At 38.1% G+C, this 22,378-nt stretch overlaps 1 protein-coding gene across 1 annotated transcript in view; it reads right to left on the reverse strand.

Moving 5' to 3' along the window:
* nck2a (NCK adaptor protein 2a) overlaps window positions 1–22,043 on the reverse strand; it is a 40,617-nt gene extending 18,574 nt beyond the window's left edge. Inside the window, exon 1 of the mRNA XM_065962042.1 lies at window positions 21,794–22,043. The gene's annotated coding sequence lies outside the window, so the exon portion shown is untranslated. The remainder of the gene's footprint in view (window positions 1–21,793) is intronic.
* Between the last annotated feature and the right edge of the window lie 335 nt (window positions 22,044–22,378).

Below are 22,378 nucleotides of genomic sequence, written 5' to 3' on the forward strand. Positions count from 1 at the left end.
ATTTATAAAAAAGCAGGGAATTACACCACAACTGATTGATCTATATTTCAAACAACACTTTAAAAGTCCTTTAGGATGAAATTGTACACAGCAATATCGACTGCAAGAAGTTGAAGCTTGTATTAAATGGCTACTTTGATGCAAAATCATGTTGACTTATTCTGTGATGTGATTTGATGTAAGGTATCAAATTGGAGTTAAAAAAAAAAAAAAAAAAAAAAAATCACATTTCAGCCTTTCGCATCCAAAAAGTGTACAATAAAGTTTTCTTAAATTGACAAAGCAAATTGTTGGAAAACAGAAATGGTTCTGTTGCCACATCTTTAAGGTTTTCTAGTGGCACAAGAATAGAAAATATTTAACTCTGCAGCCAAACCAAAGTTGTGTGTTCCTTGAAAAAACAAGAATAATCACAAATGGAACTATTGACTTCTCAAGCTACAACTTGTATTACTCAATTATCACAGGCAACAAATTACCTTTGGCTTTTAATTTATTGCTTGATTGCTATTTTCTTAACTGAAAAAAAGTCTGGACACTCCATGCTAATTTTGCATACTGGGCATTTAACCAAGCTCATAGAAAACAGCAGTATGTGGCAGCGTAGTTGATGAGTCATTGCCCACTGAAGCAGCACTTAATCAAACCTGTAGTAACAACTGCAATAAATCTTAACTTCCCTAAATGGGCGATGACAGAAATGTGGAATTCCCGTCTTATCTTTAAGTGGATCTTCCTTCCCCCCCATCCATCTTTTTTCACATGTCACTTTCATTTTCTGTCATTGCATCACCTCTCCTCCGGAGTGAAGCCGACATTGTTGAGTTAGTCTCCATGACAACCATCGCTGGGTGGTCCCATTTTCCCTGACAGGGGTGTTCCCCAAAGACTCCACTGACTCTTTGATTTTCATTATTTCGTTACAAAAGGATGAAAACTGGGTGATCCTGGACGATTTCTTTTTTCCAACCAAAACTAAAGGAGAGGGTTACGTAACATAATAGTTGAACTACATTAGCGAGTACTACATTTAGAGAAGTCCTTGGAGTTGTTTCATTATTAAAAAGGGGTTACAAGCATGTTGAATGTACCAAGGAATATGATTTTAACATCTCAATGTGACAGCAGATTGATGGCACTATGTGAGACTGTGCATCAACACGATTATTTAATCCCTACATTACACATTACCTGTCATGACAGATGGTAGGTATTAAATTCAAGCTGATTTTTTAACATCTAGGCCATGATTAAAGAGAGCTCACATTATGCAGATATCTGTTTTTTAATTAGAATCAGCTAATTTAAGGCCACAAGTCATGTTGATTATGATATGATTATTCCATCATAATGACTTCACTGAAAGATGATAAACAACAGACTCCCTGCTGCATTCAGTTCTCACTACATTGCTTTTTTTCCAGCCATAAATAGACAACTTCTAACTCAGCTTGTTTACTCCTTTATGCCATCTTGGGCTCTTTGTATAACAGTGAAGTTCTGCACACCTCCGTTGCTTTCCAAAAACACGATGAGGCGTCTTTGTGAGCAGCTGGTTCTTTGTAAAGCACAGTCCTACTTTTATTGTAGATTTAAGTAAAAAAAGGGAAAAGATTGCCTCTATTTTTAACTCTGTATTTGACAGCCAGGTATCCGTGTCCCCTGGCACAACAAGTAAAGGTGAGCACTGTAAAGCACAGCAAGGGGAATGTAGTGAACACAGCTTTGATGTACAACGCTGCTAGTTTTTCTTTGACTGAAGAAGACAGAGAAACCAGAGGTGGTGTTGAGTTTGTGTCTGACTAAGAGAGAGGAGTGGGGGGGGGGGGTAAATAATAAGGTGAGAAGCAGGTCACTTCCAAGTCAAACAACAAAGATGAGTCAATCACTATGATCTACTACAGAATGGTTTTAAAATAAACAATACTATACTTTGTACATTTATAATTTATCTCCATAACCCTCATTGTAAAACAAGTCAATATAAGGACAAAGAATGCTCCCACATTAATGCCAGATCCAAAATGTTGTTTACTGGGTACCTCTTTACAAGAATTAACTTTTGATTCTTCCATTAAGGCACCATTTCTTTACAGTCAAACTTCACCCACTGAATACTTTATCACACACTTCATGTTTTTTCCTCACTTTTATCTGATGCTCTTTTGTCTTACTCTTATTTTGCACCGCAAAGTTGGAGCAATCTGGCACCACCTTCAGTATTTTGAAGGTTTAAGTTATCTTATGGTATTCCTAAATACAAGTATTGTTTGTGAGTGCAAACATAGGCTATACATCTGCAAGGATGTAAATAGCCATCTGCCAGGTCATGCATCAGTTCTATGCCATCCATTTATTGACTAGCTATAGCACCCTTGGCTAGCGTCAGAAGTGTGAAAGATTGATCAGTGTTAACCAAACATTTGACCTCTTTTCCCTCTTTTTAGAGGGTCAAAAGAAGGAATCTATAAAAAAAAAAAAAAAAATCACTACTGATAATAAGAAATGGAAATTATTCTCTAGTCATCTCGGTCCTTTCCCTTAGCATTGTCAGACTGTGATGCCACAAAATCTCTTTAAATGCAATCCACACATACATGAGGGAAAAGAGGATTATAAAAAAACGTTTGCTCGGAAGCAGAAAGTAAAGAAAAGGACAAGAATTTGTCCTTATCATACTCTCCCTGACTATATTTCAATGTCATTACAGCTAATCTCTCGATTCAGGCGATGTCATTACGCCGTATTTATGTCGAGGGTACGGGTTCATTCTTGGATAGAAACCTTGGAAGAAGTTGTCGACACACTTTCAAGCACATCTTGTGGTCTTGCTCAGTGGATGAAGTCATTCAGATGGTTTTGGTTGTGTAAAGATTTTTTTTCTTCAGATTGTTTTTATTGCTGATTTTGTCAGAAGAGTGTTTAATACTAAAGTGAATTGATCAACATGTTAACACAGCAGTTCAGGAAATACTGGGCACATCAGTAAAATGTCCAAATGACATTGTCTACCTCTGAGTATGATTTCATGTTTGAGGCGTTTCCTCAAAAAGAAGTGATAAAAAGGCACAGCTTGGTAATAAAAATCCCTTTTATATCATTTTTATTTTTTATATTCAGGTCTAATTACAGATTTTTTTCCTCAACTGTTCATAGTTTCTTGTTTAAATTTCACATTTCTTGTATAAGTCTATTTTTAATTGCACAGTTTAAGTTTGAGTCATCTAGGGGGATTCTTTAAATCTTTTTTTCAGGTTAATATGCATGTATGGGAGGGGGGGCGTCGGTTTTGTGGTTTCATTTGTAACAAATGTTTCATGTCATGTACGTCTTTGTAACCTGCTACTGGATGCTTTGAATTTCCCTCGGGATCAATAAAGTATCTATCTATCTATCTATCTATCTATCTATCATCACCAGAATTTAGGAAATTGTGTTTTTCTCTATCAGAATTCCCAGGCAAGAACCCCTCAGCTTTACTATACATGCTATTTTTTCAAATGATACTAACAACCTTGAGGCGCAGACTAGACAGAACCAATGTTTCACAGGACCGATCCTTAAAATGCGAGGGCTGTGATGCATCACTCCCATTTCATGTAAACAGCCTCAAAATTAATTATGTATAAACTGCATATTGAAAATCATTCCGCCGCAGGTTTTTCTCTCTCTCGACAAGCTTTGCAAATCTCCGTCCTGTCAAAATATGGGGAGAAAAACAACAAGTTTTCATCGACACTCCCAGCGGCAGCAGTGCTGGATTTAAAAAAGGACTATCCCAAAAAAAAAAGGCAAACAATTATAATAACAAGTGCTGCAGGACCTGCGGAGAACAAGCGATATGCTCTATGACATATTGAGCATTTTGAGGCTGGAGGCAAAAACATTTCCACGCTGCAATGTCTTATTGGATTTCAAACTTTACTTTGTAGAAAATGAGCAGCTTGTGGAATCAAACGGACAAATGCCCTCAGCAAAAAACACACGCTGCAGTTCAGCTGTTCCAACACCACATATAGCCAATTCAGTCAATTAGCAACAGAGACAATCTATCAGGAGCACTCAGCTGTAAGAAGACACCCTTGTAATATAATGTGAGCAGTGATCAGATATCGTATGATGCTGTTTGCTCTTCATGAATGGATGACCAGGCTCTGGTGAGGAGTTACACAGCCAGATTTTTTTTACATCTGCAAGCAGCGCTTGGAAGGGAAAATACTTTCATTATTTAGTCAAGTGTCCTTTTCAAGTGTTGTTTGTCGGAAGATTGGATAGAATTTTAAAAAAAGACGAATTCATTGACAAGGTGACCCTCTGCAGCTGTCCAATCAGCTTCCTGATGAGTCGCACTCAAGCTGCAGTGATTAGGAAGTTTATGCTCATAAATATGGGGATGAATGTCAACATGATTTCCTCTTCATTTAGCTTGTTTGTTTTCTCAAAAGAGACTGTAATATGAAGTGTCCACATGCAATTAGGAGAAATTAATCAGTTGTACTTGTAAATAAACAATGTGCATATGATGCATCTTTGCAATGACGCTAACAGTACAGCACAGAGATGATGTTGGAATGAGGCCAATTCATAGATTTGTATTGAACTGGACTGGTTTATTAGGCCACATTAGTAAATGGCCCATTTGGCAGCTGATGTTTGACATACTACAAGCCCATAAACATAGTTGTATGAAATATGTTGGTGTATGACTCGCCTCATTGTCATTGATGACCAACATTAGACTGATGCAGTGACATCACCCAGTGATTTCTGAAGAAGTGTTATGAACATATTGAACATGGTGATACCAACTAGCTAAAACACACCCATCTCACTCATCATAGCCAGTGTATTCCAAACTATGAAACAACACAAACAAAGCTGGCAAAGGTCAGTAACAGGATTAACTACAGTGAAGCCTTAACTCCGCACAAAGAGCTAAGACGTGTTAAAACTGCCAAGCCATTAATCATGTCTAATATGCATATTAATCAAAATGCACAAATTACATAAGATTAACCCCCAATACAGTTTTTGCAAATGAAGAAATGAGCTATAGAGACCTAGTCCTTAATTTGGTATCCAGCTGCTATAAACATGTGCATTTTAAAAATGGGCTTTAATGGAGATCCATTGGTTTTAGGAGAGAGCCACTACCTCTGCATTGGATTCATTTTTCAACACCGTAGTTTGCTGAGTGGACTCGACTCAGCTTTTTATGTCAGCATCATCAGGCTGATATCCAATTTCAATATTGGATTAATGTCCGTTTGATAACAGTGATACATTTAGGTACGCAACAGACTCTCACATTATGCAGAGGGGAGAGAAATCATTATATCAAATGAGTTCACCTTCACCTCACCATGAGTCAGCCTCATCAAAGAAACTCTGACTCAAACTCTGAGTAGGCTGGGCCACATTTGAGCTGGTCCTTATCCAAATATGACCATTTAATCAGCTGACGTTCAGTATAATAAATAACTTAAAAAATATATACCTGTATGATATCAGTACTGCACATTTAAAGGCTTTATATGTGATTTTTCACACTTAAATATAATAGAAATCAAGTATGTACTCTGAAAATAACTCTGTGAGTCACAATGAGTCCCACTGTCTGTGATGTTTTCAGAGTCCTATCTTCAGTTTGTTTACATCGCCAGGACGGCCGACTGACTCCTCCCCTCGTGTATAAAAGTTGTTTAATTGAGGGACTAGAGAAAAGAAGAATAACATACTGTACTCACTGCTTAACTGTGTTTCTAGATCACGCTCATTTCAGGTAAATTTACATGCAGTGTGAAGATACCAGCATAATAAAGATCGCTAGCATTAGCATGCTAACACAACAATGCAGCGTGAGTTGTTTTGGTTTCATGCTGGTGCTCAAGGGCGACATCTGCTGGATCAAAAAATCACATATAAAGCCTTTAAAGAGTGTCAAGGGCTTTATGTTAGTATAAGAAAGCCAGCTATTAAGACAATTACAAAGCAAACATTGTGTCTCCAGTCCACTGTAAGAAAGCAAAGTAATCACACTATAGGCGGCTGTGGCTCAGTTGGTAGAGTCGGGGAAGGTTGGGGGTTCGATCCCCAGCTCATGCAGCCATCAGTGTGTGAATGGAAAGGTGTGACATGCGGTGTAACGGCGCTTTGAGTAGTCAGAAGACTAGAAAAGCGCTACACAAGCTCAAGTCCATTTACACTATAGATTGAACTAAAGATGCAGAACAAAGAGAGAAACTCTCCCTTTATTTCATCTGACTCTATTGAACAAAATCTAGGACACATGTACTGTTCTAGCCGTGAAAACACAAGGGTACATCTGTGAGCCTGTAAATGCTGTTTTACATCTGATCATCGAATTCTGCGCTCATGCAGCTCCCATCTAGGGATGCGGAGGCAGCGGTGTGGGAGTGTATTTACTTTTAAACTGTGTTGTACTCCTAAGAGCCTTACATTACACACTCTCTCTACATGCTCACAGCTCTGACGGCTATTTTCAAAACTGACAGAGGCTGCATTTGAGGGAAAAGAAAAAAAAAACAAAAACAGGGAATAAACTAGTAAAAAAAAGTTACTCATGAATGTAAATATACAGATTTCTGGATTTAATTTTGCAGTGTCTAATCACGCATGAATTCTTTTTTTGAAAAACTCAACAGCAACATCTCTCTCAAGAAAAGATGCCCCAGTTACTTTAGATAATCAACCGACCTCAGCGTGGATCCTATTTTGGGAAAAGAATCATAATTATGGTTTAGAGGGAGAACTGATATACAAAAAAAACTAAGAATTAGTGTGGAAAACAAAATCTTTCCTCGAGGAAAGAGAGGCCTAACTATCAGACATCTCACTCTCCCCTCTAATGCAGTTAATCATATACATTACCATTCCGTTGCAAAGAACCCCTCCAAGCAATAACAGAGGAAGATATTTTTTCTCCTAATGAGGCAACATGGGAGAGAAAGTAGACAAGCCCGGTCTACTGTGTACAATTGTGTTGTGTGCACACTTTGCATTTTTTGAGTTGATTCAATATGTACTTTTGATGAGTGTGCAGGCTCTGCCACCGTAAACGACCTTAGAAACTTGCAACCACCCATAGCTGCCATCTTCACTTTAAAAACTAGCATCTCTGAGGATAAGTTGAACAAGAGTATGTGTGGTGTAATGAGGTTAGCATGTGCGGAAACAAAGTAAAGTGAATAGTTCTGTACAGCGTTTCTTCATCGCTGTGTAACACAAACCACTGTTGACTTAATCCCAGCTTGGGCTTCACCTTCTCTTTGTACCTTCTGCTCTATCAGTCGTCTTCTCACTTCTCCCCTCAGCTATGGCTCTGAATATTTCTCTTTGATCAGGCGCTACCTTCAGGGCTCCCAAGAGAGAGAGAGGAAGAGAGAGAGAAAGGGAGAGGAAGAGAGAGAGAAAGAGAGAGAGAGAGAGAGAGAAGAAACAGAGAGAGAGAGAAAGAGAGAGGAAACAGAGAGAGAGAAAGAGAGAGAGAGAGAGGAAACAGAGAGAGAGAGAAAAAGAGAGAGAGGGAGAGAAAGAGAGATAAAGGAAAGAGAGAGAGAGAAAAAAGAGAGAGAGAGGAAATAGAGAGAGAGAGAAAAAGAGAGAGAGAAAGAGAGAGAGAGAAAAAGAGAGAGGAAACAGAGAGAGAGAAAGAGAGAGAGGAAACAGAGAGAGAGAAAGAGAGAGAGGAAACAGAGAGAGAGAAAGAGAGAGAGGAAACAGAGAGAGAGAGAAAGAGAGAGAGATGAAATAGAGAGATAAAGGAAAGAGAGAGAGAAAAGAGAGAGGAAACAGAGAGAGAGGAAATAGAGAGAGGGAAATAGAGAGAGAGAAAGAGAGAGAAAGAGAGAGATGAAATAGAGAGGTAAAGGAAAGAGAGAGAGAAAGAGAGAGAGGAAATAGAGAGAGAGTAAACAGAGAGAAAGAGAGAGATGAAATATAAGAGATAGAGGAAAGAGAGAGAGAGAAAAAGAGAGAGAGGAAATAGAGATAGAGAAAGAGAGAGAGAGAAAGAGACAGAGAGAGGGAAAGAGGAAACAGAGAGAGAGAGAGAGAAAGAGAGAGAGAGAGAGAGAGAGAGAGCGAGAGAGTAGCCCGATGTAAAGAGAGCAATGCAGAAAGACTGGTGCAAAGCAATTAAGACCTGTTGTGCACCTTTAACTGCCATCACCCAGTCACAGATAAAAATAGTTCAATCTGGGAATTTGCTTACATAAGTCAACAGTTGAGCACAGAGCACACGTGAAGAGTTAAAAGTCAGAGATGATATCTGTTTGAAGCAAAAATTAGAAAAATAAGTTGTGTAAATCGTTTCCTACTGAAAGTGGTAACAATCCAGATGTGCCACCACAACCACATGTCTTTTTTTCCAACTCTAAGGAAGCAAATTCATACTTTGTAATACCACTGACGAGCTTGAGTTTAAAGCTGCTCTGCAACATATAACATGTGGAAAATTAAAATCCAATAGTTTTGGTTTTAAAGGATGTTTTGAAAGACGTGCTAAAGGTGTTTGATCTTCTTATTCATTTTTTGGTGGGTTCCAAACATAAAGCTGTGAGCCAATCCAGGCAAAAACAAAAAAACTAAACTCAATGAGCTAAACTGTTGCCAGAGGTTAAGCCAGTGTTGTTTTTTAGCAAACAAAGTAGGTGAGAGTTTGTCAAATAATATTTTCTTGGAACAGGAATCATTTCTGGGAATTTTTTCCCGTGTTATTTATTTTCCACGAGTGACTGTTATTTTCCATGACGGACTGAAAACATGATCTAAATTTATCTGGGTTTTCCAAAAGGCATGGGAACTCTTTCTTTCTTAGGCGCATGAGCGGTCGCTTCTTGTATCCTGCCTGTCTTTTCTACGCATGTTTGTTTGTTCATGTTACATAAGAGTGTCTTGATTTCAGGGCCGGAAAAGTATGTTTAAAATGGAAATAGCATGCAAAAGCAACATGTATACCCACAGCACATACACATAAGTGCATAAAACTGCTGTTTGCTCTAAACTGTTACAACATTATAATTGGCTTTGCTAAACCTCTGGAGAAAGCACTGACCTTTGTAACGGCATTCTGCCAGTTTAAAAAAGTTATGAGATTGATATTCTTTACTTTCTATTCGGCCCTCAGTCGATGTCTTCACAAAAAACATGTTTTGAACTAATGTTTGATTTTTAAGAGGATGAAAAAATAAATATGATGCCCAACAACTGATCATTTCAGCTGCCAGTGTCTGCTTTAAGAGTTGAGTCTCTTTTCTAATCATTCTTCAGTAAGAAAATGAACAGCAAATGTACACAGGAAGAATTTTACATATTTTTTGTAAGCATTCTTTTTTGCTTTTGTTCGACTATACAAATACAAAGCTTATGGCCTGCAGCTGATCGGCTTGGCTTCAGCATGCAGACTTGCATAAATTCAGACCTTTGATTCCGCCAACCAAATCAAGCTGAGTGATTAGAAGGGAATGTAGATTTTTTTGCCTACCTTCCACTGTGACTGGAAGCTTAAAAAAATCTACTACTAACTCATTTATGTTACATTCTCAAAGGCTTATTTAGCTGAGAGGGAAGATAAGCACTTTATTGTTAAAAGGAGTATGAGCTTATATAAGGAGTTATCGCGATCATGAAGGTTTCTGCCAGAAAGTGGCATTTTCATTCAGAAAGATGTTTTTATAAAAGTCACTTTGTGTTCACTTCTCAGAATGATTTAGTTTCTAACTGAGTCTGTGTGGTTTGAAGTTTTGTTTCTCTCCTGCAAACGTTTGTTTACTGTTGACTCAACGCAGCTTTAGCGGAGCTTCACTTAGCGTTGATTTTCTTCCATTAGATTTTGTTTGACGTGGCTGCACATGAGTAGGATGTTAGATTCACACAGGAAGACAAGCTGGTCTCTTATGACTGTGTCGGAAAAATCTAATCCCTTCCTGCTCTCTCTCTCTTTTATCTCTGTTTTCTGATCTTTAACACTACTGGGGGTCATATCAGGCTCTTTAGCCTCTAAATGCTCCACTTTGTTAAGCACAAGGTTGCTTTATTTGTCAGCTGCTCCAATACTCAGCTAGTAACGGACAGTAGGTATTTTAATACAAACTTGACTCCTCCAAAACTCATGCAGTTAAAACATGTCACAATTCTGTGTTTTTCCACTAAGATAAAAAAAAATCAGTTTTGATGAATTTAGCACCCTGTAGAAAACTGTTGTTGTTTGTTAATGTCAAATTATAATTTACCTGAAATCAGTGGATATTTTAAATCAAACTGGCTATGGTACCTCACGGTGTATTGAAGTGAATATATACCAGGAGGATACAACACTTTAGGCACCGTCAGATGCATTGTATCAAAAATACTCAAAGGTCAATATATCCGAGGAGTCACATTGTTATGCTAAAAATTTATGTTACTGTCCAACTTAAAATACTTTTAAAACACATTTTATGTTCTATGTAACCAATAGAATCAACCTTGTTGCTGAATATTTTACATTGTTCCAGCCTTCAGTGTTTGAAGTCAAAATTCCCACGGTATGTCCAGCACGTGAATGTTTCTGGCATTTAGCTAAAGGCCAAAACAGATAACACTTAATGTTATTACCACGCCGTCAAGTTAACTGATCTTTTTTTTGTTGCCCTGATAATTTAAACAGTTTGAATACCTCCTTTCACTTCCTGAGCTCTCCGGTGTTCAGCTCTGTGAGATTTCATAACTTGACATTTTACGATTCACATAAATGCCACCACTGTGATGAGTGTGACCGGATGGTATTTCTTCCTCTCTGACATGCAGATGATAACATCCTTTCAATGAACCGCTGCCACGTAAAAAAAAACAACCCAAAAAACCCACTAAAGCAACACATTCAGCATCAATCTGCCAGCAGTTCTCCAACCCTGCTGGGGAAGACCAAGGTCACGCTCAAACAACTGTGTTTCTGCCGAGCCAAAACAGCAGAGAGGGTAAATAGATGCCCTGCGGCAATATGCTTGTGCCTGCCTGTGTGTGTGTGTGTGTGTGTGTGTGTGTGTGTGTGTGTGTGTGTGTGTGTGAGTGAATAGAGCAGACACCACAGGCCAAACAGTGTGTGTGTGTGTGTGTGTGTGTGCGTGTGTTTGCAGTCTCAAACTCTCAGGAGAACCCCGTGGCTCTCTGAGCTATACATCTCATAAATAAAGCAGGATTTCCTTCAGTTGCGGTCGTGACTCAGTGTGTGTGTGTGTGTGTGTGTGTGTGTGTGTGTGAGAGTGAATAATAGAGAGAGAAAGTGCACAAATGGATTAGAGGAGGCCTATCATATTGCTTCATTGAACAACTGAATCAACTCCACGTCACGCAGCAGCATCCCATTTTAGGACAAATAAATGAAGACATAATGTAAAAAACAGCTTCAAAGAACTAACAAAATAATAATAATAAAATATCTGAAACATGATAATTTCTTGTCACTAAACTATCACTTCATGCACAATTACTTTGTTCTTTTCATCATAATCAGTATGATGTGATATGAGCAAAAGACATTTACAAAGAGTCTACATAAAGCTACTGGCCTACAGTTGTAAGTCACCTAATAGGATAAAAAGAATTCTTACAAATTGACTCAGAATTATGAATTTTATGTAGCTGGAAATCTCAAAGAGAAAATAAAAAAACGATTCAAGTGGAAAAACTCCTGAATGTGGGACATGTCAGGCGAGGGACTCATCAAAGTTTTAATAGCAGCTCATCTGGGGACTTGTTTGTGAATGCACCACAGCTGCGGATCAGAGACAACAATGGAACTCCTCTTTAAGTGTTTTTTTTTATTTTTTTTAACAAAAACAGCACAATATTAAAACAAAAAAAAAAAGCAAGGGCTTGCTTATTGTTTTAGAAATCAATCCAAAAGAGTTACACCTACTGGTATGAAACAAGAGGCGTTCAAGTTAAAACGGTCTCAGATTCAGATATGTGGCCACTCTAACTCGCCTGTTCTCTGTTGTGTCTTGTCTTGTTCATTGTGTAATTCTGACACATCGTGCGAGTTGGTGGCAAGTAACCACGAGAATTGAATTCCATCCCTCCTTTAATGCATGTCCCAGCAAACACGTGCTCTATTGATACGCCTAAAGAAGCGCTCACTTTCTTATTGTCTGTGGTTTGTGTGGGCACTTCTTTTTAAATCACAGCGATTTCTCCATTATGTCCACTTGAAAGACGTTCTTGATTCTCTTTGCAGGCTTAAGACACATGAGTCATCAGTGTGTTTGTTCTCAGGGGAGTGTCACACTGATTATAAAACAAGATGCTTTTAATGTAAGAGAAGCAACTGGACATCCAGTACATGCTCAAAGAGCGTGTAAACCCCCGTAGGATTTCACATGGTGCGGCAAATGGAGCTGAGTGTGAATTATTTTGAATCCAACAAATTGCAAAAACAAGCTTTTTTGCACTGACCCATGTGTTGTTGAAGGTGTGTTCATCAGAAAATCTGCAGATTTCTCAACACCAAAGAAACCAAAGTCAATGGTGCTCTTAAATGATTTACTCAAGTTACACTTTTCAAAGCCAGAGATGCTAGAAAACTGCTAAAAAATGTACATATCAGAACAAATATATTGCTGTAGAGCTACATAATGAATCCCAATGTCAGCGTTAGCAAAACATGAGCATTTGCATATAACTACAAATATATTTTATATGTGAACCTATTTAGCAAACGCTGCTGTACAGGATTGCTGCAAACAAAGTTGTGTTTTTATACAATGACAATAAAGCTTCTTTCTATCTAACACATCTGAAAAGTCTGAATTTATCAAAATAGATAAAATCACAAAAATAATCACAACAATGTAAACAAACAATGCTCATATGGTAAATGGACTTGAACTTGTATAGCACTTTTCTAGTCACTACTCAAAGTGCTTTTACACCGCAGGACACACTCATTCACACACTGATGGCAGAGGCTGCTATGTAAAGTGACCATCAGTATTAACTTATCAAGTATTCTTTGAGAGTATTTTTCAATCATGAATAATGATTATAATGTTCACTAACTGTGGCTACAATCAGAAAATAGAGCAGCATGAGATCTGCAATGTTGATTAATTATTCATGTGTGTGATACATTACAAACCTTTTTTTTTTTCTTTTTTTTTTTCACAGCTATCTTCACCTTTTACTAGAGACAGTGATTCAGAAATAGTAAGTTGGCATTCCCAAAATATCGATGTACGACTGAAAAATAATTTAGGAATCTCTAGGAACATCTCAGGTATGGATCACCTTAACGCACATTAGATGACCTCAGTATTCTGATGTTAGCGTGTATTAGAGTTACTTTACATGTTTTTAATAAGATACAGCTGATCTTACTTACTGCCAGAAATGTTTGTGATTTCACCCTGTTTAAGCGAGGGACACTGAAACAGCTGCTGCACTTGTGAATCTCTAAAGCGTCTGTGCACTGGGCTGAAAAAGTGGAGATGGCGTGGAGTGCTCACGTGCTATTCCTTCTTGGTGAAGTTCATAGCTGGCAGGTTGAATATATATTGTATCACAGAGGATGATCGTGTCTGTGTTGGGTCCTCCTCCAGGCTAACATTAGAGTCACAACAGTGCATTGGTAATTGGTCAGGGAAGAATATTTCCTAAAGGGATACTTCACCCGTTGAAACATGAATCTGTTTTGATATTGGGTCATATATGTAGTAGAAATGCGCTTTCTCCATAGAGCCTGTTAGCATAGCTTCCAAGCAATATGGCGGACGTTAAGTTTCGATTCTGGGAGTGAGTTCCCACCTACTGATCTGTGATTGGTCTGTAGCTTCAGTGGTCGAAAATATGAGGAACTAGCGTTGTAGTTTCACCCCGCTAACTGCAACAGCTTCCAGTGACGCAAAAATCATCTTTTGCTTCACTGGAAGCTCCTTTTCAGACTCAGAAATACAAAGACTTCACATCTCAGGGGAAAATGAGGGCGGGATGCACGACTATTCAAAAATACTACCAGGTTTCTAAAGATACAAAGCTTAATGCAAATGAGTGAAGTATCCCTTTAAGATCAAAGTCTTTTTCAGCTCAAAGAGAGCAGTATTATTTATCTCACTTTGCAGGGCCGCATGGTCTGCTTCAACTGAAATTAACATCGAAGTGACAATAACTAAAGTGAAAAGGTTGTGGTAAAAATGAAGAGAACTATCACTCATCAGGGAAATCACTAAGCAAATGTGAGTCATAATGTTTACCAGAGCGTCAGGGCCTTTCACAGCGTCCACAGTTACAGTGAGAGGTTGTCCATGAGGATGAACCTCTGAGGGATGCATGTAGCGTAGGCTGCGACGCTGTAAGCGACACATGGAACATGGATCGCTCTGTGAAATGCAGATAAGCCTTTGCGCTCTGGATGAGATCATTCAATGTTTGTCTACACAGTGACGGTTTGTGCATCTGCACAGCCAAAGGGGAAAACGTCCACTTAATTAAATCAATTAGAGCATGAAGGGCTTGTGAAGCCTCAGCTGAAAACAACACGATGGAACAAACTCAAACAGCAGCTGAAGACTTAACATGAGACACAGAAACTAATCTTGTGTGAGCTGCAGGCTTTTATTTCACAACTTCTGTGCTTTATTAGATGATGCATGGCATAAATATGGACATGCTCAGATCATTTCATTGGCCATAGACTGATACTAAACAAGCTGTGTGAGGGGCTAATGTTGGAATCTGTGCAATTCACAATTCTGTTTTTTTAAATGTTATTTTTTCTGGATAAACCTGATTTAAGACAAGTGTTTACCTTACAAAAAAGTTCAGGTTTGTTGAATAAAATACACTGTAAGAGAACTTTTAAAGGCTTTATATGTGATTTTTTTGATCCAGCAGATGTCGCCCTTGAGCACCAGCATGAAATCAAAACAACTCGCGCTGCATTGTTGTGTTAGCATGCTAATGCTAGCGATCTTTATTATGCTGGTATCTTCACACTGCATGTAAATTTACCTGAAATGAGCGTGATCTAGAAACACAGTTAAGCAGTGAGTACAGTATGTTATTCTTCTTTTCTCTAGTCCCTCAATTAAACAACTTTTATACACGAGGGGAGGAGTCAGCTGGCCGTCCGGGCGATGTAAACAAAGTGAAGATAGGACTCTGAAAACTCTGAAAACATGACAGACAGTGGGACTCGGGTGTTACACTCATTGTAGACAGTCATGACTCACAGAGTTATTTTCAGAGGATATACTTGATTTATATTATATTTAAGTGTGAAAAATAACATATAAAGCCTTTAAATTACTGGGGGAAAAAGACATTACAGAAAAAAACAAATGCATGAAATGTTTTCAACCTTTGTGCCCAACATGCTTTAAATGGTTCTATTTTTTGCATGTAGAAAGATTGTTGGCCACATTTCTATTTTTTCAATGAGTCAGTTAATGACTGATTTGTTTTGGCGTGTTTTAAGGTGTGTTGATGTTCCTGAGTTCCTGAACTTTGGTCCAAGGTTTACACTCTCCTGCTAAGACGTATTGGGTTTCACTGCTCTCTCCGTTTCCCTTCATGGCCTTAAGTACCAATTTTCTGCCATGTAATCTGAACCCCACACACACACACTGAAGGAGAGCGTGGGGGAGCCGATGGTCCATGATTACTATTTAATGAGCAGTTCTCTGTCTGTTTATGAATTTATGGTCATGTTTCTCTGTTGAGGGAGGAGGAGTCGAATTTAAAAATCTTGCTGAAAGTAATCTCCCTGAAGACCAAAGGAGGTTTACTGTCCCCCAAGTACTGAGCCTTTTTTTAACATATCAAAAAATACTTTCAATACAATATGTCACTGCTTTAGTGTCATGTTTGCTCCATGATGTGTTCAAATTTGAACTCTTTTCCTGTCATCACCTTCAATGCCATCTCAGGTCAAACATCAGCATGCACCACCCACACACAAAGTCCATGGCTAGGTCTTTGTGTGCAGAGTAGGTGCTCAGCTGAGATACTGTACCATGGTCTACCCCTCAGTGTCAGAGAGACGGATTAGGCTCGGTGCCTGATGATTACACAAGGACATTTGGAGCCAATAGAAAGTTAGCTCAGTTGTTGGACATGAATTAGGAAGTGAAGCCGGGTGGCAGAGGAGGGAGGTGATGATAGAGATGAAGGACGAGGAGGAGAGAACGGACAAACTCACAGGAACAAAGAGAAGCTAAGAAAACTGAGACCCATAAAAGGCAGGAAAACTACGGTTTTATTCACAGGGAATGGAGACAAACAGTCATGCCTGGGAGACCATTTGTCTTGTTAAAATCTGTGACACTTTCTTTCCATCAGAAGCAGGGCTGAAAATCACCAAATCTGCATGTTTGGAGGGTTGTTCTGAGAACAATAGCATGCTTTGTAGAGCTGCTCAGAGAACAATAGCAGTATCAGAAATGCCATTTAAACAGCCCAAAATGTGGCATGTAATGGTAATAATAATACTTTATTTGTGTAGCACTTTCTATACAAGTAACAAAGTGCTTTACAACAGACAATTAAAGCAACAGGCAGAGCGTAAACAAGCAGAAAACAAAATCAGACTAATAAAATAAAAATAAGAACAATTTCAAAAATCACAGCGTAAAAGCATTTTTTATGAAAGAATGTATTGGGTAGGGATGTAAAACAAGGGACTGTATCTGCAAGTCTGTAAATGGTAAATGGACTTGAGCTTGCATAGAGCTTTTCTAGTCTTCAGACTACTCAAAGCGGTTTTACATCGCAGGTCACACCTACACATTCACATGTTTTAAACAGCCCATTACTCGTACATCAGTTCAATTGTCATAGATGTTCACCATGGCGGTGGTTGTACTCCCGCTTGACAAAACATCAGCAGCTCATAAAGCCTTCTCTTTTCACTAAACGTAAATGGGAGAATACATCTTCAGTCACTGTTTTTATTATTAGCAGGCTAATATTCCCCACTCGTGTCATAACAATGGCGTGAACTTACAGGGCTAGCAAATCATTTTCATGTGAGACTGTCTGTTGTCTGTCTCTGCTAAGCCTAAAACTCAAATCTCAGTTAATTCTAAAGCTCAGGTAAAACAATAAAAAGCTGTTAATCAGTGCCAACGGTTTACAAATCTGTGTGCACAGATTTACAATCTGTGGGCATGGTTTCCTAAACTATGGATACAAATTTGCTTTGCAGTAGATGGTGCATGTAACGCTAACTGTGTTGAACTTATGTAACAGACTGCTATTTGTTTAGTATTATTAATTATAACAACAATACAAACTTAATTACTCTCTTTCTTCACATTAACTACTGTAAAAATGTTTTTTGTTTTACCTATTACTGACTAGCTCTGCCCTATTGAAAGATGCTGTTACACCATCATTTCCCCCACTGGGGGATCAATAAAGTTGATGTCATCTTCCGCCGTCGCTGGAGAAGTTATCCCTCTGTGTACTGATCATTCTCACAAAGTTTATTAAGTTAGTGGAATCCTGAACTTAAGGCGTAGGGAAACTACTGTAGCCTAAAACAACACGTGCACAGGTGTGTGAGTAGTAAAACGATACTCAATTAATGGTGTCAACGGCAAGTACTCATACCCATCCCTAGTTGCAATGGTGTCTGCCATTGTTGTTTTTATGCCTGCAGCTATGTTATGTTTGTGTTGTCAAGAAACTGGCACATTTACATTGTAATAAGTTAGTGGAATTCCTTGCATAGGAATCATGAATGTTAATACATGTAATGCAAACACACAACATTTGTTGATTTGTGGAGATATTTCACTTAATAGTTCAGAACTTTGACCAAAAGCAAATAAGTAAAGGGAATCACCAGTTATTAGAATTCAACCAAATAGAGGCAGTCTTAGCCTCTAAGTGACCTGAAAGTTTGATTTGATTTGATCATATAAAAATCACAACTATTAGGAAACAAACTGGTTCTACCAATCACCATGGTGTTTAATAAATTGTCAACAAAACTAGTTAAATGATGTATAAATTCTGAAAACAAACAAGTATAAAGAAACAATCCCTGTTTAGCTCCGAGGACACACAGACGGTTCAATGGTCACTGCGTTCCTTCTGCTTAATTATACCACAAATCCCCTTTCTCTTCCTCCATCATGGGGTCATAGACAGGGGGTCTTTTGTCATAACTGGATGAACTGTCGGTTTAATGGCTAGCCGTTTCCCAGATTACAATGACAATGGGTTGACCTTTATCTCATCACCAACATGATGTCTGCTGACCGCCCATCTGTGCCTACACTTGTTAATTCTTTCTCATCTCCTATACAGATTAGGATTTCCTGTTAAGGCAACAAACATGACGCTCTCTCCACAAAGACGAAGTACCAAATCTGAAAATCATGATGTCTACTCCACACATGGTTTCACCTGATGCACTGCAGCTGAATGGAGACACCTAAAGTCTACGGTCACCCGCAAAACTTCAGAGGATAAAAATGTGTTATTTAGTTTTGGAAATGATTGAATAGATGAGGTAACTAACAAAAATAGACTTCCTATATTTTCACAGTGGACATATTCAAGAAAAAAAAGAGGAATTTTCACCTCATCTTCAAATTATTTCACAACCAACCACATGATTAAAGAAACATTTCTTCAGTTTCATTATCTTAGACTATTACATTTAAAATGATTTCACTATAATAAGATCAGATATCTCAGACTTTTACCTTCCAAAGTACACTTTTATAGTCACACTAATCGAAATAGTACAAATAAAAAGGTTTTAAAAACACTCTTGTTCATATTTTCTACCCATTCCCAGTTGATGGATGAACATAATGTGGTGTATAGTGTGTTATATTTAATCAGTCAAAGTGTATGAAAACATTGTAGGCCCATTAAGTATCATTGTAGAGAGGAACTAGCAGAGTAATTAGTCACCGTTCATAAGTGTGCAATCACATGAAAAAAAAATACAAAGAGGATTGGGCTTATTATCTCATCAGTAGAGGTTCAGATGAGATGGAAGATTTGTCTTCAGTGTTTGAATTAGGAAGGTGGCAAATCAAAGAAAAGAAATCCAGTTTGGGATACACGTGATGTTTGTCAAACCAAAACCAAAACCAAAAACCTGGGTTCCTTTGGTTAATCTTTGTAAGACACAGTCTGCCAGTTCTTTACAGACATTTTCCAGAATCATTTGAAATCAACTATTTAAAAAAAGTGTAGTCGGATAAACCACGACGACATGTAGGATTGGAAAATAAAATGTGTTTCCTTATGGTCATGATCTTTCTCTGAGCTTGGTAGATATCGTCTCTGGGAGTGACAGTGAACTTCTCTGTAATTCCACTGTAGCCAGCAGTTAGCGTTAAACAGCTTCCAGACAAGACTTCCTTTCTGGCTCTGCATTGTTCATAGTCCAATTAGCAGTCATGTCTTCAGATTAATTCGCCCCATCCAGATATGTCTGCAAAATAAATGCAGTAATTTCTGGGTTTATTACATCCTTGGGAGTTTATCTGTTACAGGTGAGTCCCAGTTTAACTGAAAAAAGTAAGTTTCATAGAGGCTTATCTGCGATAGAATTAGCCGATACCGATCATCACTGCTAGTCAGCCTGCCGATATTTTCGACTTGCCGATTAATCGGTTTGGCTCTACCTACTACAGCGTAATGAGCCCGGAAAAAAAAAACAGATTTTCTTGTGATTTACTTACAATGAATGGGTTTCTAAAGTTTGACAAAGGCAACCTCGGACTTTCCTCAAGAGGAGAAGAAAAAAGCTTTTAAAATCTTTGTTTGTTGAAAGGAAGTCGAATTGATTATTTCTTTCTAATGCATTCCAGGTGGTCAGACAATCATCCTCCTTTTAAACAAAAAGCTGATAGATTACCAATTTCAGCTCAATCAAACAGCCTGCCTTTTTAGATGCAATATTAAACAATGATTAGGCTACTCGTTTTTTTCAACATTAAAACGTCAAATTTAGCCAATTTTTAAATAAACTGAACTCTTAGTACACTGAGCTGCTTGTTGGATTACTGAAAACAAATCTTCTCTCGTCCAACTAGTAAATGATTCATATGTTTCATGTATTTGACGTCCAGAATTCTTTTGTATTTACAAGCAGTAACTAGTAAATGTTTAACAGATCAACTGAAATGAAACTGTAGGAGCCATGTACTGACACTTGACCTCTTGACAGACTCATGCTGTGAAACCAAATATATGACAGGAGTCAGGACAGGGTAGGGCCATAACTAACACTCATTTTCATCATTGATTAATCCCTCCATGACTTAGTTTACTGTTTATTGAATAAGTTCTCTGAAAATAGCCGGTGGCCAAGTTTACAGATTCACTAAGGATTTGACCACGACCCCAAATTCAGCAAACTGAAATTGATGAGTACTGTAATCAGCATATGTTCACTTTTTGGTTAGCTAGAACCAGATAAATGTTTTTTGTTTTTTTTTGGCAGGAAAATTACCTAAAAAATAAATCACCCTAATCCTGTCACAACTGTTGCCGATACATTTTTAGAAAATGAATCAATGTTTAACCTAAGAAGTGTAAACAATGAATCTACTTTATCCAGGAGTGCTGCCAGAAGTTTTAGACCACATTAAGAATGTAAACAATTAAATAAAAGAAATGTGTCATTCATGGCCGATTCTATTCGGCTGTATCCTGAAGAAATTTAAGTACTTAGCCTATCATTAGAAGTTAAAAATAACAAAAACAGTTAACCGAGGTCAAACGTTTAAACGTATTTTAGTAGGCTACAGTAATTGAAATGTTTTACCTCCACCTTAAGAGTTTGAGTCAATCATCAAAAATGCAGAAAATGCCAAACACGCAAAACATTTTAAATCACTGTAAGAGTGCCTGCGCCATGATGCAATATAGGAAGTTTCTGTTACACAGGCCAGGCAGTGTTTTATTGCACTTGCCTTCCACATACCTGTCATTGCTGAGCGAACCTTATCCTAGACACAGCGTTACCATGGTGACCTCATGAGAGGGTGTGTCAGGAGGAAAAGGTGTGCCAAGAAAGTGTAGATTGACTGATTGATTTTTTTTTTTTTTTTAAATCAATCAATGTGCAGCTACACCAAACAATACAGACAATGCATCCCATCATCCATCGATAAGATGGGTAGGTGGTGCAGTTACCATGAACAGCCACTAGGAACATCGACGCGCTGGGCATGTGGCACCAGTCTCCTGTCTGTGGTGTACTGGTGAATTTGGTTCATTGTGTAAGCTTGTGCGTTTTAACAGTATAGCTCTGACATACATCATGCACTCCAGTAATGAACAAAAAGGACTAGATGCCATTTTTAAAGTAAGTTACATGTAGAAAGAAGTGAAAGAAAACAGATGTCTTGGAGAAGAGAGATGTCTTGCCTGCCTGTTTTATTGCTGTAGCAGCACGCGTTTATAAAAAGGCCTTAAAGAAGTGGTGCAAATGTTACAAAATAGGTGAGTGAATACATTTAATCTACCTGTTTCGACTTAAAAATAAGAAGTGAACCATCTGCAGACTGTGTGTATGTCGAAACAAGCAGAAATCCAAAGGTAAAAAAAAGAAAAGCCACATCTGAGTGGACAAAGACCCAGCGTCTGTGTAGACAGTGAGACAAGAAATCTGCCATTTCTGTCTCAACTTTTACGACTGTTTGCGGCAAAAGAAAACATGGAAAAAGAAAACTTAAAGGGGCTTTTAAAGAGATAAAACAAGGCACCGCAGAGTGTCTAACTGCCCCCTAACTTAACACAGTGTGTCTGCGGGTCCAGGTCTTACCTTAGTGTTCACTCCAGCGAGAAACGGCGACACCACTCAACACGCCAAAACCAAGAGCCCGCGGTGCCAAACAATAAGTAACTAAAACCCGCGAAGAAAGCGGCAATAATAGCGTTTAAATCCACATATCCTTTTGGGGGGTTTCACGATTTTTTTCTTTATTTTTAAAACATGGACTGAGCGTGAAGTGCTCCGACCTATCCTCGCTTGTTTTTCTGTCGCAGGCTGACTGCCTTCACATCAATCACTGTTGTCAAGCTAGCCCGGATGTAACGGCCACTTCCGGTGAAATATTCTGGAATAAAGCGGCGCCCTTTTCTATGATAGATTAAACTTTGTGTTAACTGTAAATATTACTATTTATTTATAGTAATTTTATATTATATTTTATATATACCGTATATATTCTTTTTATATATATACATATATTATATATTTTTAGTAATTTTATAGTAATTACTATATTACTGTTATATTATTGTGTGGTACCAATTAAACAAGCAACAACAGAGAAACATAATGTCAGTATCATAAGAAAAAGTATATGCAGACAGAAAATTTAGCAACTTGTAGTTTACTTGTTAG

The sequence above is a fragment of the Labrus bergylta genome, chromosome 13 (assembly GCF_963930695.1).
Source record: "Labrus bergylta chromosome 13, fLabBer1.1, whole genome shotgun sequence".
NCBI classification, from domain to species: domain Eukaryota; kingdom Metazoa; phylum Chordata; class Actinopteri; order Labriformes; family Labridae; genus Labrus; species Labrus bergylta.